The sequence below is a fragment of the Bubalus bubalis genome, chromosome 2, assembly GCF_019923935.1.
Source record: "Bubalus bubalis isolate 160015118507 breed Murrah chromosome 2, NDDB_SH_1, whole genome shotgun sequence".
In the NCBI taxonomy this organism is placed as follows: Eukaryota; Metazoa; Chordata; class Mammalia; order Artiodactyla; family Bovidae; genus Bubalus; species Bubalus bubalis.
This window is the reverse complement of record NC_059158.1, coordinates 102871060-102897795: the sequence shown is the minus strand read 5'-3', so window position 1 is coordinate 102897795 and position 26736 is coordinate 102871060.

Below are 26736 nucleotides of genomic sequence, written 5' to 3'. Positions count from 1 at the left end.
GGTTTTTAATTTTATCTTTCTTTTTATCTGTAAAAAGAATATGACTTTGATGCTGCTTTATACAGTCAATGTCTGTTTATAGACATAAAATTTGCCCTATTTTTTGGTTCATGGCTTGCTTTTTCACTTTCTTTCAAAAGTCATTTCTTTCTTGATTTTTTAGGTGTATTTTGTCAGTATTAAAACCTCTCAGTGTTAGTTTGTCCATTAATTCCTATCATGTAAGTTTTCTGGGTATACAAGTTCCTCAGGACTACTTTAACAAAGTACCACAAACTAAGTAGTTTGAAACAACAGAAATCTATTGTTTCCCAATTTGATTGCCTAAAAATCTGAAATCTGTAAAAGGAATCCACTTTTTCTTCTCTACCTGTTGGTGGTTTACCTACAATCACTGGCCTTCCTTACATTGAAGTTGCCAGACTTAAATTTCTATCAACATCATCCCATGGCCTTCTCTCTTACATGTTTTTGTTTCTTCCCCCACTGTTTAGGAAAACACCAATAACACTGGATTAAATTAAGTACCCACCTAACACCAGGATGACCTCATCTTAACTTTATTAATTAGCCAAGGTCTCTATTTCCAAATAAGGTCGCATTCTGAAGTACTGGATGATAGGATTTCAATATCTGGTTTAGGGGGACACAGTACAGCTCACAACACCAAGTAGAGAATTCTGATGAACAATTTTTTTTCCACCAAATTTTGAATATAAAATCCACTTTCTTATTTCTATAGTTGCTGTTTAAAAAGTTGACTCGTTTCTCTTGTCATCCATTTCTAGTTTATTTCTATATTTTTTTCTTACAGATCCATTTCAGATTATTTTTCTGTTATTACTTTTCTGCAGTTTGCCAATAATTTGTATAGATATAGACCTTCCATGTTTTTTCAACTCAGGATTGGATTGGCTTCCTGAGCCCAATAATGCTTAAATTGTATTAATTCAGGAAAAGTCACACCACATACTGTTTTAGACAATATCTCTCTCCAGTTGTCTCCTAACTTCCCTGGAGCTCTGGTTAGAGGTGTTTTAAAACTTCTCCTTCTCTTTTACAATATTATTTAAACCTCTGATCCAATATTCTCTTGCTCCAAACCATCATGTCTTGTCATATGTTCCCAGGGCATTTTTTTTTTTTTTCTGCTAAGAATGTGTACTTTTTAAAATACCTTTGGCCTATAACAAATACCCTTAATTTTGTACTTGTATGTGTATTTAAATACACGTGTGTGTATATATATATATATATATATATGTATGCTTATGTGTATGTAAACATTATACACACACACACAGTGACAATAGTTTTAATCTGCAGATTTAGTGGTGCTTGATGGTATGGGTTTCTATAGACATCTAGTTTGTCAAATTGTAGGAAATAGAAGCTTGGGACTCAACATAGGTCTATAATAAAGATCAGTTTAATATGAAAAAAATAATAGTTTTTACTACAACATGGATCACAATAAACTGTGGAAAATTCTGAAAGAGATGGGAATACCAGAACATTTGACCTGCCTCTTGAGAAACCTCTATGTAGGTCAGGAAGCAACAGTTAGAACTGGACATGGAACAACAGACTGGTTCCAAATAGGAAAAGGAGTACGTCAAGGCTGTATATTGTCACCCTGCTTATTTAACTTACATGCAGAGTACATCATGAGAAACTCTGGGCTGGAAGAAGCACAAGCTGGAATCAAGATTTCCGGGAGAAATATCAATAACCTCAGATATGCGGATGACACCACCCTTATGGCAGAAAGTGAAGAGGGACTAAAGAGCCTCTTGATGAAAGTGAAAGAGGAAAGTGAAAAAGTTGGCTTAAAGCTCAACATTCATAAAATGAAGATCATGGCATCTGGTCCCATCACTTCATGGCAAATAGATGGGGGAACAGTGGAAACAGTGTCAGATTTTATTTTGGGGGGCTCCAAAATCACTGCAGATTGTGATTGCAGCCATGAAATTAAAAGACACTTACTCCTTGGAAGGGAAGTTATGACCAATGTAGATAGCATATTGAAAAGCAGAGACATTACTTTGTCAACAAAGGTCCATCTAGTCAAGCCTATGGTTTTTCCAGTGGTCATGTATGGATGTGAGAACTGGACTGTGAAGAAAGCTGAGCGCCCAAGAATTGATGCTTTTGAACTGTGGTGTTGGAGAAGACTCTTGAGAGTCCCTTGGACTGCAAGGAGATCCAACCAGTCCATCCTAAAGGAAGACCAATCCTGGGTGTTCATTGGAAGGACTGGTGCTGAAGCTGAAACTCCAATACTTTGGCCACCTCATGCAAAGAGTTGACTCATTGGAAAAGACCCTGATGCTGGGAGGGATTGGGGGGCAGGAAGAGAAGTGGACAATGGAGGATGAGATGGCTGGATGGCATCACCAACTCGATGCACATGAGTTTGGGTGAACTCTGGGATTTAGTGATGGACAGGGAGGCCTGGCATGCTGCAGTTCATGGGGTCACAAAGAGTCGGATACGACTGAGCGACTGAGCTGAACTGATAGAGGAGACATCTGCAATCTAAATGACAAAATATAAATTATATTTAAATGATCTAAAAGTGTAGTATTTGAAGTAAAATGATAATAAATTAAATTTATTATTTTCATCAATAAGAAATAATTTTGATATAAAATATCTTGTCATGGCATGCCATGTCTTGTCATGGCAAAACTTAAAAATTTTGGAAACAGACTACTGCTGAGATATTTATTCAGGCCAAACATAAAATAATCTTCATATCCTACTTAAGAGCTGATATAAACACAAAATTTTTATCTTCTGAAATTAATCTCTAATTCAAAATACTATTTGTTCTTTTCCCTGTATGCAACATTCTTTTTGCTGAATTGTTGAAAACTATATATAGGTACCCATATATGCATCAGACTTACAAATAGTAGCATCATTTACAACTTTAAATAAAATGTTGTTAAATGCAATTGTATTTAGAATCCTCTTTGGTTTCTAGGCTTGCACTTAGCAGTTTTCTTTCTCCTTTTAACTCTAATTACTTAAAAATAAATTATATTAAGCATGGGAATGTGGGATGGCTTTTTCCACAGCACACTTTAAGAGGCAGTGGTTCAGGAGACAGACAGTTCTTTCAGTTCTCATTGCCAATAAGATCAGATAAGACTCTGAATTTTACAACTGATCATGCTATAAAATCATTAACTTGCTTTTTATGTTAAATATTATCTAGGTTTTGAAATTTTCAACTGCTAGGGGAAAAAAACAGATGTTTGATGTATTTTCACTTTACAAATTAAAATTGTTATAGAATTAAAAAAAAAAATCTGCTCATTTAGAGAAATACTTTGCAAAATCCAGCACACTCACATAAATAGTTAAGAGCTACATGAAGACTCTGAGTTTTGGGGTCAGAAACATAAAATACAGATTTTCAAAGGTTGGTATTGTATTTTTCTATCCTTATTTTCATGTCAATTTTATAGAATTACAAAGTACTTCTATATAGTATATTGCCACTTGAAACTCTTCTACAGAATATACAAAATTAAGAGAAAGATAACACATATGTCACAAATAATAATAACTGATATATAAAGATGCACTGTTAACCTTTTGGTAGCTTTGATAACATTAGCTTTTAGAATAATAAGAAATTCAATATTTTTCTTAGTGTTTCTAATATCTATTCTGATAATCTTAAAACTAATTGATTGATATTATTAAATATGTCCATTGAACAAATGTATTTGAGCAGATTAATCAGTTTACATAAAATAAATTAATAATCCAGCTGCATTCTGAGATCTTTTGAAACAAATTTTTATTACAATATCTATAGTGTTTGAGAGCTTCTTTTGTAAAGAATCAGCAGTAGAGAATCCACCTGCCAATGCAGGAGACACAGGTTTGATCCCTGGGTCAGGTAGATCCCCTGGAGAAGGAAATGGCAACTCACTCCAGAATGGTTTCCTGAGAAGTCCCATGGACAGAGGAGCCTGGCATGTTACAATCCATGGGGTTGCAGAGTTGGACATGATTTAGTGACTAAATAACAACATAACTTGATTTTTGCTAATATTTTATGATTTTGTTCATATCAGTAGGAGTTTAGGTGAAAATTGAAAATGTCTTCTAAAATTGTTTTTAAATGTAAATAATTACTGAATTTTAACCATATATACATAAAGATTCTGAAGTATTTTTCTTTCTTGATTGGATATATCAGCCACATACAAAGCACTCAAGTTATTTTTGATGATTTTCATGTTCTCTTTTAAAATAATGCAATTGTCTTTTATTTTTAAAAATAACATTTTATTACAAAAGTCATAAGTATGTATTGCATAAATCAATGACATTTAGATTAGCAAAAATAAAGTATGACAAAACATTAAATTCTCTACCCACAAATTGTATCTTCTGATATTTTAGTGTTTATTTTTTGTATATATTCATGAGCAAACCACACAGCAACATAGCAAACATATGGCTCTATTTGATTTTCCATAAACATTTTATTTTAGGTTATAGAGAAGTTGTGAAGATACTATATCTGCTTTATAATCTTGATGTTTCAATCTTTAACCTCTTTCTTTGCATTTCAGTAAGTTATTTCATTTAATATATACAATAGTCCGTATTAACATTTCCTGAAGTATCATCCCAGACTAGGCTCTGCTTCTGATTGCTAGTCCCTCAAATAGCATGCAATCTAATACATCCTCTTTTCATGAGGAGACTAGACCAGATTTCCCACAGAATGTTCTACCTCTGAATTTGTATGCATGCTTGTTTTGCTTTCTTTTTTTTGATTCCAGTTGATTCATTTTTTGTTAATAGTCCATGGTATGGCTTGAATAAAACACTTGTTCTGGAATCAGGGAAACTGGGCTTTTCTTCTGACTTTCTTGATGAATGTGACATTAAGTCACTTAACCTTTCTGTGCCTCATTATGTTCACCTGTTTTTAAAAAATGTATTACTGAATTAAAAGGTTTTTTCCAAATTTTCTGGCTTATATAGAGATAACTAAATCTGTGCCTATATTGTAATCAGCTTTGAAGTTGCTTATTCAAGAGAAACATTTTTATACAGGACTATTAAATGCAACTGACATTTTGGATATAATAAAAATGGGTGTTGATCACTGTGATAGCAATTAATCAGTTAAATTTTTATGATAACCATTATCCTTATTGCCACTAAATTACTTCTGATGATATACTTTACGTGAATTTATCTTATTTATTTATCAATTTTTTAAAGTAATCATTAAAATACTTACTATGTATTTAATGAAAGTCAAGATGTGACTTAGCCAACAAGCAAGAGTCTTTCATTAGTGTTAATTAAGGATGAATACTAAGTATTCTGACACATGTGACATTTTGTATTTTAAAATACTTAAATTATGAACTATTTTTGGTAAAATTTACTCTTTAAAATTTAATCGTTCATATTATCTTGTAAAATTATTTTTATTAGACCATATAAACCGTAGTTAATACTCCAATAGCACAATAACAGGACAGATTTGCATGCCAGGCAACACATGAACAGAATGGAATATATTTGACTAAAGGGGCCTTATAAAAAGATATGATATTAATGTAAATCATTTTAATTGGAATAATTTTAGATTTAAAAAAGAGCTACAAAAATAGTATAGAGAGTTATACTATATGTATTACTCTGCTTCCTCTGGTATTAACATCTTACATACCCAGTATATATTTCCCAAAACTTAAATGATAACATTAGTTCAATACTATTAACTAAATTACAGACTCTATTAGATTTCCAGTTTTTGTTCAGTGTAATTTTCTCTACCAAAGTCCAAATCAAGGTATTACACTGCATTTAGCTGTCCTGTCTCCTTGGTCTTCTCCAGTTTGTGAAACTTTGTCAGCTTTTCTTTGTCTTTAACAATCTTACATTGTAAAGAGTGACTTTTAAGTATTTTATAGACTATACCTTAAACTTGGGCTTGTCTGATGTTTTCTCATGATTAGGCTGAAGTTAGGTCCTTTGGGAAAGAATTACATCATATCAGGTGCTACATAACATCAATCTGGTGTATTAATAGTTTTATATTATACTTGATCATTTGGTTAGGTCTTCAGGTTTTTCCATTGCAAATGAGTATTTTTCACTTTCACTCTCTGATGAGACACTTTCAATGTCTAATGGTTTTAGTATCAAGATATTGCTGGATTCACAAAAGGAGCTGAGAAATGTTACCTTCTTTTTCTATTTTTTCCAAAGTCTATGTAGAATTGATATTATTTCTTCATTAAATGGTAAAATTTACCAAAGAAATCATATGGGTCTGGAACTTCATTTTTTGCAAGATTTGTAACCGTAATTCAACTTTAAGAATAGTTACAGGACTATTCAAGTTATCTGTTCCTTGAGTGAGTTTTAGCAGTTTGTATATTTCTAGGAACTAGTCTAGTTAACCTAAATTTTTGAATTTATGAGCATTAAATATTTTATAGTATTCCCTTATTGCACTTTTAATATTTTGATTCAGTATTGATTACTCCCCTTTCATTCCCTTTCAATTTTCCTATGTTTTATTTAATAATTGTTTTCTGATATTTATCAAGTTCATAGATCTTTTCAAGGAACAATCTTTTAAATTTATTGATTATGGTTTTTCTGTTTTCAATTCCATTGAAACCTACTCTTATACTTTATATCCTTCTTTCTGCTTGTTTTGGATTCAAGTTTCTTTTTTCCTAGTTTCTTAAAGTTGAGTCTCAAGTTATTGTTATTCACCTTTCCTTGTTTCCAATAATAATATTTATTGATATGTACTTTCTATTAACATTAGCTGTACTTTTCAAATTTTATTTTTTATTTTTTTAAATTTTATTTTATTTTTAAACTTTACATAACTGTATTAGTTTTGATGACATTTCATTTTCATTCTGTTCAAATTATTTTAAACTTATTTGTGACTCCTCATTTGATGTGTGAGTTATTTACAAATACATTATCTAATTGCTAAATTATATATATTGTCTAGATATATTTTCTGTTATTGAATTCTCAGTTAATTCATCATGGTCTGAGAGTATACTTCATATGACTTCTACTCTTTTATGTGCTTTTGGGTGTGCTTTATGGTGGTTCAAAATATTGTCTACCTTGGAAAAAGTGTCTTCTGTGTTTGAAAAGAAAGTGTGTTTTCTGTTACTGAGTGGAGTTCTTAATAAACATCTATTTAAACTAGCTATTTATAACATTGTTTAGTTCTATATCTTTACTGATTTTTTGTACCCTCATTTATTACTTATCACATTAATTATTGATAAGGAGTGTTGTGTTCAACTATAGTTGTGAATTTACCTATTTCTCTCTTTAGTTCCATCAGTTTTTGTCTTGTGTATTTTGAAGGTTTTTTTGGTGGGAGCACTAACATTTAGGATGGTAGGTTTGGAGAATCTCCCTTTTTTCATTATTCCTCCCTCTACCTGATCATCTTCCCTATTCTGAACTTATCTTTGTCTAAAAGTAATACAATTATCTTAGCTGTCTTTTGGTTAATGTATGTTTATGTTGTTAATGTATGGTGTTAATTTGGTTAATTATGTTTATTTTATTTATTTATATCCATTTATTTTTACCTATCTATTATGTCTTTGTACTGGCTGAGAGGAGCTACCCCATGTCCGAGGTCAGAGAAGGTGGCCAAGAGGAGCTACTCCACGTTCAAGGTAGGAGGGGTGAATTCGTCTAAGGTAAAGGCCAGCGGCTGTGCTTTGCTGGAGCAGCCGTGAAGAGCTACCCCATGTCCAAGGTAAGAGAAACCCAAGTAAGATGATAGGTGTTGTGAAAGGACATCAGAGGGCAAACACACTGAAACCATAATCACAGAAAACTAGCCAATCTGATCACATGCACCACAGCCTTGTCTAACTCAATGAAACTAAGCCATGCCGTGTGGGGCCACCCAAGACAGAGAGGTCATGGTGGAGACTTCTGACAGTTGTGGTCCACTGGAGAAGGGAATGGCAAACCACTTCAGTATTCTTGCCTGGAGAACCCCATGAACAGTATGAAAAGGCAAAATGATAGGATACTGAAAGAGGATCTCCCCAGGTCAGTAAGTGCCCAATATGCTACTGGAGATCAGTGGAGAAATAACTCCAGAAAGAATGAAGGGATGGAGCCAAAGCAAAAACAGTACCCAGTTGTGGATGTGACTGGTGATAGAAGCAAGGTCCGATGCTGTAAAGAGCAATATTGCATAGGAACCTGGAATGTTAGGTCCATGAATCAAGGTAAATTGGAAGTGCTCAAACAGGAGATGGCAAGAGTGAATGTTGATATTCTAGGAATCAGTGAACTAAAATGGACTGGAATGGGTGAATTTAACTCAGATGACCATTATATCTACTACTGCGGGCAGGAATCCCTAGAAGAAATGGAGTAGCCATCATGGTCAGCAAAAGAGTCCAAAATGCAGTACTTGGATGCAATCTCAAACACAACAGAATGATCTCTATTGTTTCCAAGGCAAACCACTCAATATCACGATAATCCAAGCCTATGCCCCAACTAGTAATGCTGTAGAAGCTGAAGTTGAACAGTTCTATGAAGACCTACAAGACCTTTTAGAACTAACACCCAAAAAAAGATGTCCTTTTCATTATAAGGGACTGGAATGCAAAAGTAGGAAGGCAAGAAACACCGGGAGTAACTGGCAAATTTGGCCTTGGAGTACAGAATGAAGCAGGGCAAAGGCTAATAGACTTTTGCCAAGATAATGCACTGGTCATAGCAAACACCCTCTTCCAACAACACAAGAGAAGACTCTGCACATGGACATCACCAGATGGTCAACATCGAAATCAGACTGATTATATTCTTTGCAGCCAAAGATGGAGACGCTCTATATAGTCAGCAAAAACAAGACCAGGAGCTGACTGTGGCTCAGATCATGAACTCCTTATTACCAAATTTAGACTTAAATTGAAGAAAGTAGGGAAAACCACTAGACCATTCAGGTATGACCTAAATAAAATCCCTAATGACTATACAGTGAAAGTGAGAAATAGATTTAAGGGACTAGATCTGATAGATAGAGTGCCTGATGAACTACAGACAGAGAATCATGATATTGTACAGGAGACAGGGATCAAGACCATCCCCGTGGAAAAGAAATGCAAAAAAGCAAAATGGCTGTCTGAGGAGGCCTTATAAATAGCTGTGAAAAGAAGAGAAGCAAAAAGCAAAGGAGAAAAGGAAAGATATGAGCATCTGAATGCAGAGTTCCAAAGAATGGCAAGGAGAGATAAGAAAACCTTTCTCAGCGACCGATGCAAAGAAATAGAGGAAAACAACAGAATGGGAAAGAGTAGAGATCTCTTCAAGACAATTAGAGATACCAAGGGAACATTTCATGCAAAGATGGACTCGATAAAGGACAGACATGGTATGGACCCAACAGAAGCAGAAGATATTAAGAAAAGGTGACAAGAATACACAGAACAACTGTACAAAAAAGAGCTTCATGACCCAGATAATCACGATGGTGTGATCACTCACCTAGAGCCAGACATCCTGGATGTGAAGTCAAGTGGGCCTTAAAAGCATCACTATGAACAAAGCTAGTGGAGGTGATGGAATTCCAGTTGAGCTATTTCAAATCCTGAAAGATGATGCTGTGAAAGTGCTGCACTCAATATGCCAGCAAATTTGGAAAACTCAGCAGTGGCCACAGGACTGGAAAAGGTCAGTTTTCATTCCAATCCCAAAGAAAGGCAATGCCAAAGAATGCTCAAACTACTGCACAATTGCACTCATCTCACATGCTAGTAAAGTAATGCTCAAAATTCTCCAAGCCAGGCTTCAGCAATACAGGAACTGTGAACTTCCAGATGTTCAAGCTGGTTTTAGAAAAGACAGAGGAACCAGAGATCAAATTGTCAACATCTGCTGGATCATGGAAAAAGGAAGAGAGTTCCAGAAAAACATGTATTTCTGCTTTATTGACTATGCCAAAGTCTTTGACTGTGTGGATCACAATAAACTGTGGAAAATTCTGAAAGAGATGGGAATACCAGACCACCTAACGTGCCTGTTGAGAAACCTGTATGCAGGTCAGGAAGCAACAGTTAGAACTGGACATGGAACAACAGACTGGTTCCAAATAGGAAAAGGAGTATATCAAGGCTGTATATTGTCACCCTGCTTATTTAACTTATATGCAGAGTACATCATGAGAAATGCTGGGCTGGAAGAAGCACAGCTGCAATCAAGATTGCCAGGAGAAATATCAATAACCTCAGATATGCAGATGACACCACCCTTATGGCAGAAAGTGAAGAGGAACTAAAAAGTCTCTTGATGAAAGTGAAAGAGGCGAGTGAAAAAGTTGGCTTAAAGCTCAACATTCATAAAATGAAGATCATGGCATCCGGTCCCATCACTTCATGAGAAATAGATGGGGAAACAGTGGAAACAGTGTCAGACTTTAATTTTTTGGGCTCCAAAATCACTGCAGATGGTGATTGCAGCCGTGAAATTAAAGACACTTACTCCTTGGAAAGAAAGTTATGACCAACCTAGATAGCATATTAAAAAGCAGAGACATTACCTTTCCAACAAAGGTCCATGTAGTCAAGGCTATGGTTTTTCCAGTGGTCATGTATGGATGCAAGAGTTGGACTGTGAAGAAAGCTGAGCGCCAAAGAATTGATGCTTTTGAACTGTGGTATTGGAGAAGACTCTTGAGAGTCTCTAGGACTTCTAGAAGATCCAACCAGTCCATCGTAAAGGAGGTCAGTCCTGGGTGTTATTGGAAGGACTGATGCTGAAGCTTAACCTCTAGTCTTTGGCCACCTGATATGAAGTGTTGACTCATTGGAAAAGACTCTGATGCTGGGAGGGATTGGGGGCAGGAGGAGAAGGGGATGACAGAGGATGAGATGGCTGGATGGCATCACTGACTAGATGGACATGAGATTGGGTAAACTCCGGGAGTTGGTGATGGACAGGGAGGCCTGGTGTGTTGCGATTCATGGGATCACAGAGAGTCGGACACAACTGAGTGACTGAACTGAACTGAAATATGTTTTGTATTTAAAGTAGGTTTCTTATAAAAAATCTTGAGTTATGTCTTTTTCCTCAAGCTTACAGTTCTCAGTTGTGTGTGTTAAAATCATTCATATTTAACATTATTATGTTTGTGCTCATGCTCAGTCTCTCAGTCACGTCCTACTCTTCGTGACCCCTATGGACTCTCATCCATCAGGTTCCTCTGTTTATGAGATTTTCCAGGGAAGAATACTAGAGTGGGCTGCCATTCCCTTCTCCAGAGGATCTCCTCGACTCACAGATTGAACCTGTGTATCCTGTATCTCCTGCGTTGATAGGTGGATACTTTACCACTGAGCCACCTGTGAAACCTAATAAAATTATGGATATAGTTAAATATAGTACACCATCTTGTTACCTGTTTTACATGTATCCATCTTTTCTTTGTGTTCTTACCTCTTTTTCTGCCTCCCTTTGTGTTAAGATTTTTAAAAATAGTTTCCACTTTTTTTTATTAAATTTACTTTTTCAGGCATTTTTCTAGTGGTTTCCCAAAAGATGTATAGGATCTTTAATTAATTAACGTCTGCCTTCAAAAAATAATATTGACTTTACATGTGGGTGTAAAGTTCTCACAATCAAATTATCCTCCTCACACTCTCATCCTTTGTGCTAGTTTTGTTATAACTTCTGTATCACTTATGTTGTAAACACCAACCAATGGCTACTTTTTTTCCTTTACAGAGTCAGATACACTTTACAGCAACTAAAAATGAGAAAACTAAATTTATTTCTACCTTTATTTATTCTATTTTCAGTGCCTTTTATTTTCTTATGTAGATTCAAGTTTTAAGCCTCATAATTTTTTTGGTCTGGAAATTTTCCTTTAAAAGTTCTTATAGAATAATCTTTGCTGGCAGTGAAATCCTTCTGTTTTTTCTGTGAAAATATTTGAAGAAGTAATGAATAATTTCATTCGGATTTTCTTTCTTTTCTTCTTTTCTTCTTTTTTAAACTATTTTTTTTCTCATTTTGTTTTCCATTTGAGTAATTTCTGTTACTCAAATTGAGTAATCTTCAAGTTCTTTGATTCTTACACTGCCTGTTTTGGGTTGTTTTTATTCTCTTTATTACCTCATCAAAGACATCATACATCTTGGTTAGTATGTTTTTTTTTTTTGTACTATTCCCAACTAATTCTCTTTGATATTAATAGTTTTCATTTCATCTAATTTTGTATTTGTCCAATGTTATTTATATTTCTTAACATATTAATCATAGGTATTTTAAAATAACTTGATAATATCTTTGATTAATATAATTTGGCAAGATAGCTAGATGGTCATTCATAAACATGGCATGCAAACTTTAAAAATTAAATTTAGAAAGCTGCCTGTGCAGAGTAGTATCCATTGTTTTTAACCTAATATAAGAATCCACAATATGCCTAAAATAGCACTCAAGAAAAATAGATAAGAAATGCAAAGAATATAATATTCTAGTACTAGAAATAGAAATGGTGTTCAACAGAGAAAAGATGAACATTTACTTGGACTCTAGTTTAGCTAACTAAGCAATAAATTAAAAGAGAGTTTTAACCTTGACTATGTCACTAATTCCCTGTAATTCTTAGAAATGTGCAATAAATTCCAAGGATGTGTGAGGCAAATTGAATTGAACATAGTTTATATTCAACCTAATACTTTGTAGAGAGATTCCAGGTCCTGGGAATCTTAAAATTAACTCCTGTCCTTCTGATTAGTTCCTCAAACATCCATCCTGTTTCTTTATGTATCATTAATTTATTAAAATTAAAAGAGTAGGCTACATTTAGTCCTTCATTGCTTTGCAACATCTTTACATTTCAAAATATTTATCATATAAAATACACATGTTGACAAATACATACACACATATTCTAGACATAGTTGTAGGTACTATATTGATAACAGGACAGAATATATTTCTGCCATCATGCTATTTACAATCTGGAAACATACAAAAACAAATCAACAACATTCAGCTTACTATGGGTAAGGACCACATTAAGTGTAAATGAGTATATGTACGTCTTCCCTTGTAATCAGACTTTGACCCAAACTCTCTGGTAAAATGGCTTTCTAGTAGGTTACCAATGATCTCTTTGTAAAAGTCCAATGCACTTAGATTTCTTTTTACCCTGACATCACTTTTGCTTTTAAAATACTCTAGGATTTTCATCATCTTTTCCTTGTATTTGTATTACTTCTGTAGCCTCTAAAATTATATTGGTTTATGATTAAACTACCTGTAGTGCATATAATATAAATATTCAAACAATATAGCCAGGTGTTCATTTGCATTTAGTACATACACATATGCTTTTTAATTAATTTTTCTATTTTCTTAATATTGGCAATGAAGAAAAGGTAGAAGGCATACCTCTCTTTCACAACTGCTTTCCTTGCTAAGAAATATGTTCAGGGAGATTTTTGATGGAATGGTGTTTAGAAAATTTCTTATATATGAAACACTGTATATGTGTATATCTTTAAACATTGCCTATTAGATACCTTCTTATGACTATTATATCCGTTCACCTATAACTTTTTTGATATGTGCTTAGTCATTCAGTCAAGTCAGACTCTTTGTGACCTCATGGACTGTCACCCATCAGGTTCCTCCGCCCATGGGAATTCTCCAGGTAAGAATACTGAAGTAGGTTGCCGTACACTCCTCCAGGGGAATCCTCTCAACGCTGGAATCGAACCCAGGTCTCCCACATTGCAGGAGGATTCTTTACTGTCTGAGCCACCAAGGAATATTTCAATATATTTTAAAATTTTATATATTTAACATTAAACATTTCCTTTGCATGAAGATTGTTCAAGTAGATTCATGGCTTTCTTACTACTTGGTTTTCAATGAATCAGGTTGACATCCTATATAATAGGCATTAATAATTATAGGTACATGTATATAATTGGAAGGGTTGATCACAAAACCATCTTTGTCATTGCATTGGAACTAAGAAAGACTTGACTTGTCCTCAAGAGTGATTTTCAAGCTTTTTTTTAAAATTGCATTCCCCTGAGGAACCTTTAATTTTTTTTTTTCTAATCTGTCATCCCATAAAATGTTAATATCACAAAATACTATGTTGTAGGTACTATATTGATGTAATGTGGTCCTTTGAAGGGGCTACAAAGCATTGTAATTTCTCAGGTTTTTATTCCCCTAGATCCAATTTTTGCCCCTAGAGGATGATATTTTCCCTGTCTAGAATGCATGGTCTGTAATACCAACTTATCATTGTGACTTTACTATATCTTTTATTTTATTTCATTTCAGTTAAGAAACCCTTGTATACAAACTAAAGAGTTATTTTAAGTTCTAAATATCTGTATTCTAAATTTTATTGTATCATTCTCTTCATATTGTCGCAATGATTGAAGTATATAGTTTCATGCCATAAATTTGTGGCAATAGAATATAAAGAGAAATTAAATAAACACATATTTTACATAAATATATATTTAAATGTATATATTTTCCAAGAGTCCCTCGGACCTCAAAGAGAGCAAACCAGTCAATCCTAAAGGAAATCAGTCCTGAATATTCATTGGAAGGACAGATGCTGAGGCTAAAACTTCAATACTTTGGCCACCTGATGTAGAACTGACTCACTAGAAAAGACCCTGGTGCTGGGAAAGATTGAAGGCAGAAGGAGAAAGGGACAACAGAGGATGAGATGGTTGGATGGCCTCACCAACTCCATGGACATGTGTATGAGGAAGCTCTGGGAGTTGGTGATGAACTGGGCGGCCTGGCATGCTGCATTCCATGAGGTTGCAAAGAGTCGGACAAGACTGAGTGACTGAACTGAACTGAACTGATGTTGAAGCTGAGGCTCCAATACTTTGTTTACCTGATACAAAGAACTGACTCACTGGGAAAGACCCTCATGCTGGGAAAGACTGAAGGCAGGAGAAGAAGGGGATGATAGAGGATGAAATGGCTGGATGGCATCACCGACTCGCTAGACATGAGTTTGAGCAAGCTCCAGAAGTTAGTGATGTATAGGGAAGCCTGGCATGCTGCAGTCCATGGGGTTGAAAGAGTTGGACAGGACTGAGCAACTGAACTGAACTGAACTGATATTTAAATATATATATATATATATATAGTATACATATATTTACACACATATATATGTGTATATACACACATATATATATGTATACACACACACATATACATGTATGTATATACATACACACTTCTTCCCTTTACAAAGTTGTTTGAGGTTTCATCTATAGTCATAATTTGTGGAGAACTCCATGAAGTGACATGGAGACAGATTATGTATAAATGGTAATCTTCACATAAGTGGAGGTAGAGGAGGTATTCAATAAGTCATGAAAGCACAATAAAATAAGTTAGGGCAACGAGGTAACTTTGAAAATAATCCTGGCATTGACACTCAATGATAAACTCATGTTGCTGGAATGATTACAGTGCATTTGGGAAAAGGTATATTCTCAATATAATCTTAAAATTGTAATCATATGATCAGTACATCTGGAAAATAACAGTCAAAATTAAACTGAACTTTGTCTGGATACTGCAATTTCTGCATGGCTCTGTCAAATGTCAGGCTTCCCTCTCCCTCACCAATTTCAAAAATGTTTCACCATGATTTCAAACAGTGAATCATCCCATCCTGTGCCAACCATCTGTTCTGTCTGCCCCCTCATTGACTCAAATTAGATGATGGAGGGCAGGGCAGGTTCTCAAGAGCAACCATTAACACTGGAGGAAGGAAGGTTCTGGCAGCTGACTTTCCATTCGAAATTATGGACCATTAAAACTGGCAAGAAGAAACCTACAGACAGAGCACTGAAGAGTGAAATAAAACTATAAACAGAATATGCAGGAAAATATTCAAAGATAAAAGGTCAGCTAATCAGTGTAAAAATGTCATAAAGAAAGTTGAGAAACTATTAGCAAGAAGAAAATTGTGGAAACTATCTAAAAATGATAGGAATATTGGGAAAGAAACTATGTATGACAGAAAATCATGTCTTTATGAAAAATCACCAGCTTCCATATTTAAATATGTTCTATTGACTAGGATTCATATTTGTGAAGAGATGAATAATGAAAACAATTATCATTTTCTTTTGCATCAGAACAGGTCTGAAGGAGAGAACAATCTGATGGGTTTATAGTCTTAGTATAATGGCCATGCTTTAAGAAAATTCTTTCAGATACAGTGAAAGAATAAAATTTAGCAGATTGTATTAACACAATTCACTTTCCTGGTTAAAACAAAAATCATATACATTTTGTTTGAAGAAGTGAATGTTCTTAAATTCAAACAGTGTGAAGCAACTAGAAAAATAATAGTGTTTTTGCTTTTTTGTATGCAATGATTACTAACTTAGTTGGCTTATCAAAGATTTCTCAAATGTAGACACTTTAGCATTGTATTTTTCACATAAGAAAAACCATCAATTTCAAATATAAAACATTCTTATAAAATAGCATACCTCACCTCACTGTATAAACAAAATTTTATCATGAAGAATCAGCTATAACATAACAGCATTCTGCATTCTTCGGTATGTTTTTTTTTTAAGTGATTTGTAGGGTCACTTTATATTCATCTAATATGTTAATGCTTTGTTAAATTTTTTTTTGAAAAATCAGAGTATATTATTCACTTCATTGCATTTTACTATACTTAGGAGTATACTGGTAAAGAATATTGAAGACTCTATAATCTCATACTGTATAGTCAATGTATTATTATGTCATGGAATCTCTTTAAAAAAGAATCCTAACTCTTCTTCAGAGAAGGCAATGGCACCCTACTCCAGTACTTTTGCCTGGAAAATCCCATGGATGGAGGAGCCTGGTAGGCTGCAGTCCATGGGGTCGCTAGAGTCGGACACGACTGAGCGACTTCACTTTCACTTTTCACTTTCATGCACTGGAGAAGGAAATGGCAACCCACTCCAGTGTTCTTGCCTGGAGAATCCCAGGGACGGGGAGCCTGGTGGGCTGCCGTCTATGGGGTCCAACAGAGTCGGACACGATTGAAGCGACTTAGCAGCAGCAGCAACTCTTCTTACCATTGCTACTATATAATTCGAGAGCCATCAACTCCTCTGAACTACTGAAATACCTCTTAACCGGTCTTTCCTGCTTCCTCTCTTATACCTTGTAAAATATTCTTTACACTGATGTCAGAGTTACCTTTTAGAACTATAAATTAATTCATGGCTCTTCACTTATCACAACTGTCCAATGTGTCCCCATCAAATCCAGACAAAAATCCAAAACCTCTCCTATGCATGATCTGTGAGGTCTACAGGCTCCACACCCTGACTATCTCTCCAAACTTTTTTCCTGTTCTCCTAATCCTTCACTTTGCTCTAACCACACTGGCCTCAGTAGAAAGCAACCATCTTTGCTTTTCTTCTCTCTTCTGCTTAGAAATTTAGTCTTTTAGAATTTTTTGCAGAGCTAGCTTTCTAAATTTTATTAGACACTGCCCAGATGTCCATCTGCTTTAAAAAGAAAAAAAACAAAAAAACTTTCTTTGCCTGTCAAAAATAGGCCACTTTTTTCTACTTAATTTTTTTTCATAAAATTCATCAATACTGGAAGCCACATTATATATTTGTTTTGCTGGTTTTATTTTAATCTTCCTTGCCAGAATGTAAGCTCCTTAAGCCAGAGGCTTTCACTGCCTTGTGTATTACTATATACCCACATTTCTAACAGTGCTTGACACAGAGTAATTTGATGATAAACACTTGAAATAAATGAATAAATGAATGAATTAATTTTGAATATTATTCTAAATTCTCTATATTTATGTTCTCCAAACACAAATTCTCAACATGTTAAACTACTCTCATCTATCATATTGTTCTCTCAATTTTTTAAACCTTTTAATATTTTTAATTATTATCTGACTCCCAAATTTTGTTCTCCAGGACAAGCCTTTACTTTTGAGCTTGCTAAACTATACATTTAGTTAGAAAATGGTGTTTATTAAGTTCTTGGCACTTTTTTTAATGCCTTGGTAACAGAGGAGATGTAGGGGCTTCCCTGATAGCTCAGTTGGTAAAGAATCTGCCTGCAATACAGGAGACCCCTGTTTGATTACTGGGTCTGGAAGATCCCCTGAAGAAGAGATAGGGTACCCACTCCAGTATTCTTGGGCTTCCCTTGTGGCTCAGCTGGTAAAGAATCCGCCTGCAATGAGGGAGACCTGGGTTCAGTCCCTGGGTTGGGAAGATCATTCACTTTCAAGAGGGGTCAAATAATCTTGTAAAAAAAAGGGACTGACCTTAAGAAACGTATATTCTCAGAAAATAAAATATCATATAATTATAAAAACATAGCTCCTTCTTGAATATGTGATGTTGGAGACATAAAGTTGATTTCCAAGTGTGATCATCCAGGATGGTTTCATAAACAAAGTTGCATTTGATTTGAATCTCAAAGAATTCTTTGATTTGGGGTGGGGAGAGAGGGCAGGAATGAAGTATTTCAAAAGGAAATTTTGTGAGTAAAGTTGTCCTGGTTCAGGATGTTACTAGCAAATGCCAAGTAGTTTGGTATGAATGGAGCAAAGATTCCTAAAAGGGAATTGAGGATAAAGCTTGAAAAATAGTTAAGAGCTCTATGTCGAAGTATGCTTTATACTATGTTAAGGAATATTGATCTTCAGTGATGGAAGATTGAAGCAAGAGGACAGGATCAACTTAGTGCATTAGATTTTTAATCTTTAGAGTGCTATGCAAAATACAGTAGAAACAGATGAGGCTAGAATCAAGGAAGACTTTCAAGAGAAGATTCTTTTAATGTCACACAGTATAATGATGACCCAAATGGTGATATCAGGAAAGATGTGTCAAACAGCGATGTGATCTTAATGCTTTCCTGTGTTCTGGGAAGGCTGATCCTGAACACTGCCATTTCTATAGCCCCTTCTGCAAAACCATCCAGACAACAACTCACTGTGGGAAGAGCAGTCTGAAGCAGCCATGTGATGTGGGTGTGACCCTAAGCTGTCTGACTGAGCTGATGGATAGAAGCATGTTTCTGACCTGGTGGCAGACTCTTCCTAGATGTGGCAGTGATTATGCATGAGGTGTGTGGTGGCTTGACATGAAGGATCTGCACAGATGGTTATTAGAGTGATCAGATTTTCTCTCTGGGAAACTCAAATCCAAGTTATACAGGGAAAGAACCTGAAAAGATACACTCTAAGGCAACAAGAGACCATGAACCTTTAGTAAGCCAAGGCTTAGTAAACAGAAGCAATAGATAAGCAGGAGCTAGTGTAGTAAAAAACTAACAGTTGGTCATGACAGAAGCAGAAATGCTGGCACATTGATGATTTAAATTGATATCAGAGTATCTGAATGCTCAAGGGAAATGAGTTAACCTAATTCACATCCAAATCAACTTTCTGAAAACCATAAGAACTGTTCTGTAAGTTTTATTCTTCTCATGAGGCCCCTTCTGCATGGTTTTTCTGTATTCCCTTGAGAACCAGCTATGGGCGTGAGATTCCTGTGTCTCTCCCTCCCTCCATCCTTTCCTTCCTTCTATTCCTTTTTCAACTTTGCTTCATCTTTATTTTCTATGTAACTATTTACTCTTTTTTATTAGGCAGTAAAATAAACAAAAACCCTAAAACGACACATTTAAGTTTAATTATACTTGATTAATCGGAGAAGGCAATGGCAACCTCCTCCAGTACTCCTGCCTAGAAAATCCCATGGGCGGAGGAGCCCGGTAGGCTGCAGTCCATGGGGTCGCTAAGAGTTGGACACGACTGAGCGACTTCACTTTCACTTTTTACTTTCATGCATTGGAGAAGGAAATGGCATCCCACTCCAGTGTTCTTGCCTGGAGAATCCCAGGGACGGGGGAGCCTGGTGGGCTGCCATCTATGGGGTCGCACAGAGTCAGACACGACTGACATGACTTAGCAGCAGCAGCATACTTGATTAATATATGGTTTAAACATATATGTGTATATGTGTGTATACCTATGTACACACAAATAATACATATAAATAACAAATACTTGAAAATAATAGATTCTATAGCTATTGATTATCATTATGCTAAATATTTTTGTGTGAGTTCATAGCTTATAGTTTGTAAAGTGATATTCCTTCAGTAAATATTAGTTAAACACTTGTTTAACAATCTTAATGATTACTGCTTAACTTGAGAAATAGCTTCTCAATGTGACAGAACGGACAGTTTTTCTAGTATTGTTTCAGTTATCTATGTTATATAATGCACTTAGTAGTGAAAAGGAAATATCATCCTCCATTATTCATTTTTCTCACAGTATTAGACATCAGCTGTGCTCAGCTAGACTGTTCTTTCTGAGAGTCTTATAGATTTTCAGTCAGTGGTGGCTGAGGCTGAAGTCATCTTGGAGATTTGTACATTCAGGTGTCTGGAACCTGGGATAAGGAGACTTAAAGGTTTTGAGATGGAAATAGATGGGACTCTGAAGGTACTTCTATCTATATGGGTTCTCCAGTATGGAAGCTGAAGGGAGTCAGATTTATTACATGGTGTCCCAGGACTCCAAATTCTTATTCCCAGGTGGTGCAGTGGGAAATAATCCACCTGAAAATGCAAGAGATGCAGGAGATGTGGGTTTAATCCCTGTATAGGGAAGACCCCCTAGAGTAGGAAATGGCAGCCCACTCCAGTATTCTTGACTGGAAAATTCCATGGACAGAGGAGATTGGTGGGCTACAATTCAAGGGATCACAAAGAGTTGGACACTACTGAGTACACACATGCGACATAAAAACCAGGTAGAAGGGAGCTGTGTTGTATCTTATTTCCAAACCTTGGAAGTCATGCAGCAGGGCACGAAGGCTAAGTCCAAGAGTAGGGGACTTAGACTGTGCCCTGTGGTAGAAGTATCAAAGCACCTAAGGACATGTGTTGAAAATAATCACATTTTAAAAGATCAAATTATATAATAGGCATGGAGTTTGACCAGAGGGTGATCAACCAGCACAGTATGTCTGAAACTCAGGGGTCTTCTAGGATGCAGAACTTTCAGTGCTAAAACTGGAAACATCCTGGATTAACTCAGAAGAGTTGATCATACAATTATTTGACAAAATAGGGAAGTGAGATAGAGAACTCTTAAATATAATCCTCACTATACAAGTTCACATAAGATCTACCAAAGTATGTCTCATGGAAAACAAAAAGTTTTATTAAAGTGCTCCCTGGTCTAATAAAGTTGACAATCTTTATTAATAAATAAAGTTGACAATAACATCGTCCTATGCTTGCTGCTGCTGCTGCTAAGTTGCTTCAGTCTTGTCCGACTCTGCACAACCCCATAGACGGCAGCCCACTAGGCTCCTCTGTCCCTGGGATTTTCCAGGCAAGAATACTGGAATGGGTTGCCATTTCCTTCTCCAATGCATGCATGCATTCTAAGGTGCTTCAGTCGAGCCCAACTCTGTGCGACCCCATGGACAGCAGCCCACCAGGCTCCTCTGTCTACAGGATTCTCTAGGCAAGAATACTAGAGTGGGTTGCCATTTCCTTCTCTGTTGTCCTATGCTTAGAGACTTAGATAATTTACCCAGCATCACACAAATATATTTGATCACCAAATATTTTGTTTTCACATAAAACTTGATATATGGATGTGTATGTGTTAGTCACTCAGTCATGTCCGACTCTTTGTGACCCCATGAATTATAGCCCACCAGTCTCCTCTGTCCGTGGAACTCTCCAGGCAAGAATACTAGAGTGAGTTGCCATTCCCTTCTCCAGGGGATCCTTCTGACCCAGGGATTGAATCTAGATCTCCTGCATTGCAGATAGATTACTTACCATCTGAGCCACCAGGGAAGCTAATGGATGAAAAATTTGAAAAAACTGAAAAATGTTTAAATACACGCAAACAATGCCATGAAAATGTTTATTTGCATAGATACAAACAGATTAACCTGGATGCATGGCTAAGGGTCAGAAAGTGTTAGAGGTTAAAGAGCACAGTGTAGGAGAAAATGCACACTGCATGTGTCCTACCTGATTAATTTGACCTTAGGTGCATGGAAATTGCATTAGTTCAGGTAACGACCGAAGTCTATAGTTAAGTCATGGATTTCCAGAAATAGAGCCAATTCTGTTTTAAATAAAATAAAGTACCAGACACCCAAGCTGAAATTATCTGGCTAAATGTCTGTGTGGGGAAGTTCTCACATCCTCCTCACTTTCTGCCTCACTCTAATCAGAACCATTAGTCTTCTCATTCTTTTGAATATCAAATTCACCTGCAGTGGAAAAATACAGGAACATTCAGGTTGCTATTGTAAGAACACAAAATATACTTTGAAAATCACAGATTAACTATCTTAAAAGTCATTTTATTCATTAATTCAAAACAAAATCATAGGTTTAATAATTTCCTAGATATTTTTTTTAACATTAGCTAATGACATTTAAAAATCATTTTTAATTACAATATAATACCAGGTTTTGAGGGAAAGGGGCTAAAAGACTTCTGTGATTTTCCTTTCTTTTTAATTCAGGAAAGTTGTGGCCTCAAAGTCCTTAAATGAACCAAAACCTGCGAGTTAGTAATTCTGAAATCGGAAGGCAATATGTTGTCCTAAAAAGCATCCAAGAGTGGAGAGTTAGACACCTGATTTTGGGTCTAGTTCTGCAGCTACTGTGCTGTGTAACATGAGGAAACATAAGTCTCTCATAACTTCAGATTTCTCATCTCTAAAATAAAGGATGATTTCTTTCATGCCAACTTGTGAAGTTTCTATATGAATAAAATGAGATACTATGTGAGAAGGAATATTTTAAAAATAAGATCTGAGTTATGATGATCAGAAATCAGTTTATATTAAAAGAGTACAGCACTTCCTCTGATAATAACTATCACTAGTTATGAAGTACTTTCTCATCACCTGATTTTGTGCTTATTGTTCCATTATTTAATTCTAACATCAATTCTATGAGAGGGATTTTATTTTCATTTTACAGATGAGAAAACTGGGGATCAGAGTTCAGAAGGTCCTTTTCCAAGATCACACATCTGAGTCAGGAAAAAGTAAATGGTCTGTTCACTCTCCACTGTTACAGGGCACCCCAGGTATCATGGTGATCAGATTTTGCCCTTGATCTTAAGAAGTTCTTGAAACTCTAGTGTAGTAAGCCTAAAAAAATTCTTATTCAACACTGGTAGCTATTTATATTAGTATGACTTCATTGAAAAATCCTCTCTTTCAATTAAAATTCTTTGTCAAGCTTTATGTTGGACACTCTTCAAACATTATCACATTTATTTTACTTAACAACTCAGTCAAGGAGATAAAAGTCTCATTTTATACATGAGGAGAGTGAGACAAATTTAATTAAACAATTGTCTAAAGAGGTGGTATCGATTTTGTGTCAGAATTATAGGTTGAACTTAGGTCTGTCCATCTTCCAATCCCATGTTCCTGACTTTAAGATACACTTCCCTCCACTTTCTATGCAACATTGGTGGTGTATGTTTCAAATGAGTTATTGAAATTCTGAATAAAAGTTCTTTAGGTGCATTGAACCAAAAATACTATTGACTGAGCAAATATTGTGAGTATAAAACCTTAGAACGTTTACCATTCTTTTAATGCTTTCTGAGCAATCACAACAGGTCCATCAGCTACTATCTATTGATAATGACCCAATCAGTTCAATAGAGATAAGAGTTCACTCCACTGAAAGCCACTGTTTCAAATTTCCACACCTACACTTTATGCTAAGATTCATTTTGTCTGCTGCTGCTGCTGCTGAGTCATTTCAGTCGTGTCCGACTCTGTGTGACCCCATAGACGGAAGCACACCAGGCTCCCCCATCCCTGGGATTCTCCAGGCAAGAACACTGGAGTGGGTTGCCATTTCCTTCTCCAGCACATGAAAGTGAAAAGTGAAAGTGAAGTTGCTCAGTCGTGTCCAACTCTTCGCGACCCCATGGACTGCAGCCTACCAGGCTCCTCTGTCCATGGGATTTTCCAGGCAAGAGTACTGGAGTGGTGTGCCATTGCCTTCTCCATCATTTTGTCTAATGATTGCTATTCTATAGTTTCTATTTTGTCCTCTATCAACACACTATTTGAAGCAAAGGGGCCCCTTAATAAAAATAAAATAAATGAGGTAATACATTTTATGCCACAGTATTTCAGACTTTCCATTTTATTGACTTTCCTAAAAATTTACTTTTTTTATTTGCATTGCTCTTTTGATATGCCTTGCAGACCAATACATTTTACATAAAATAAATATTAATCAAATGAACTGAAAAAATATTGAATAACCCATTTGTGCATATTTATCTGAAAACACAGTTTTGGCTAATATTGAGTTACAAACAGAAAAGATGTTTTCAAAACAAAAATAAGAAAATAAGAGGAAGGAAAGAAAGAAAAAACTTGGCCTGTGTTAATTTTCATGCCTTGAATGATACCCAATGCAATCATAATGTGACATCACTAGCCATTGTGCATAATTACATTTTATTCCAGAAAGAAACTATGCACTTTCTTTTTATAAGCAAAATGGGACCTTCAAAATATGACCCATGGCATACAAGAAAGAACTGCCCATGTAGGGGAATTGTTGAGCGAGGAGGTAGCAAAGAAATGAAGGTTTTGTTTTTCTAGTTCATGTATTTTTATTCCAATTTTTCCTTCTGTTCTAAAAAAAGGTATGAAATCATACTATTATCAATTGAAAGCCTACTGCAGACCAGGAGCTGTTCTCTTTCAGTTAATTTAATTATATCAACTCTGTGAGTTGAACAGTGATATTTAATCATGCCAGTTTTACTGAAGAAAATTCAAAGTTCAGAAAAACTAGGAAATCTTACCAAGATCACACTGCTAATAATATTAATTCTGGGACTTGAAATTTTATCTGGCATTTATTTTGTACTAAACATTTCAAAAGGGAGTCAAACATTGTAAGTTAAATTAGCAACTGTTCTTAGACTGCTCTAACTACACATATGTATGCAGATAGGAAATGTGTGTGTGTATTACCAGACTTTTGTACATATCAAAAGTATCCTGTGCTTTTCATCCATGGAATCATGGTTTCACAGACATGAGAAATAAGGACTCCACTCTATAAGACAAGCTTCTGGGAGCTTTGATAGTATGAAAATGTACCCTGAGGGAGGGTACGAATTCTCGGCTAATTATTTGTACTTGTTGTGGTTTAGTCGCTAAGTCATGTCCAATTCTTGAGACACCATGGACTGTAGCCCTCCAGGCTCCTCTGTCCATAGGATTTTCCAGGCAAGAATACTGGAGTGGGTTTCCATTTCCTTCTCCAGGGGATATTACTGACCCAGGGATCAAACCCAGGTCTTTTCTCTACAGTTTAAACTTGCATCTCAATAAAATAATTCAAAGAATCAAATTTATATTACAAATTCATTTACAGAGAAATAGCTGTGCCTTAGTCAGAGAAATTTCATGGAATGAAAAATTTCTGGAAACAACTGTCACATAGGACTAAAATGGAAATCAGTTACAAGGGAAGGTTGTTGATCAGAGTTGAAGGTTTCTCTGTGAAATTCTTAAAGAGTCCTTGATACTAAGTCCTGCCACCATCACCAAATGTAACCAATAAATATAAAAAGCATAGCTTCTGCTGCACTCAAACCATATTGCTTGTTGACTTATTTTGATCTTCCACAATTCCTTTAAAGTATTCTTTGGCATCTTGTCCTTTTGCTCCAGTTAAAAACTAAAGCACGCATGTTTTATTTTTGTTGTTGCTATTCTGTTTTGTTTTCTTTACATGATTATCATCTGAAAATATTCTTAATTTCCCTTGAAATGAAGCTGTCATTAAATTTGAGCTAGTGGAGATGGGGAGTTGAGGGGGCCATAATTGGCTTGTTCTCTCCCTTATTCTTTACTTCCTTTCTGATCTACCTCTTATTTTAGAAACCTTAGGTTCTCAGCAGATTACCAGGAACAGACATAAAGGAATAAACTAGGAAAAGTTCTTATTTAGTTGAGGATGGATACTGTTGGCTCAGATGGTAAAGTGTCTGTCTGCAATGCTGGAGACCTGGGTTCGATCCCTGGGTCAGGAAGATCCCCTGGAGAAGGAAATGGCAATCCAGTCCAGTACTCTCGCCTAGAAAATCCCATGGACAGAGGAGCCTGGTAGGCTACAGTCCATGGATCACCAAGAGTCAGACATGACTGAGTGACTTTACTTACTTCACTGTTGTAGCTGGCTCCATTATTTCAGGGCCTGGAGGATCTAACAGTGGACACTTTTTTGCTAATGGCATATTCTTGAGTTGTTCAGAGATTACCCAGCTTCCCTGGGGGCATCTCTGTCCCTGACTGTCATGATACTTACTTCACATAAACTCTTGCTCTTGGAGTCCCATAACATTCTTGGCAGAACTTAAAATGATGCCTGTACAACAGTCCCTCTGCACAGAAATATGACTGTAACTCTTGCCCAATAAACTCTGGGATCCTTGCAAATTCCAAAGTAGTCATCATTCTCCTGTTGCCTAAAGTTGCTTTTGCTATTAGGTGTAAGCCAGTACTCTATGTCATCCAACATCAGGGGAAACATCCGTGGTTTCTTTGGGTCTCACAAAGTTTCCTT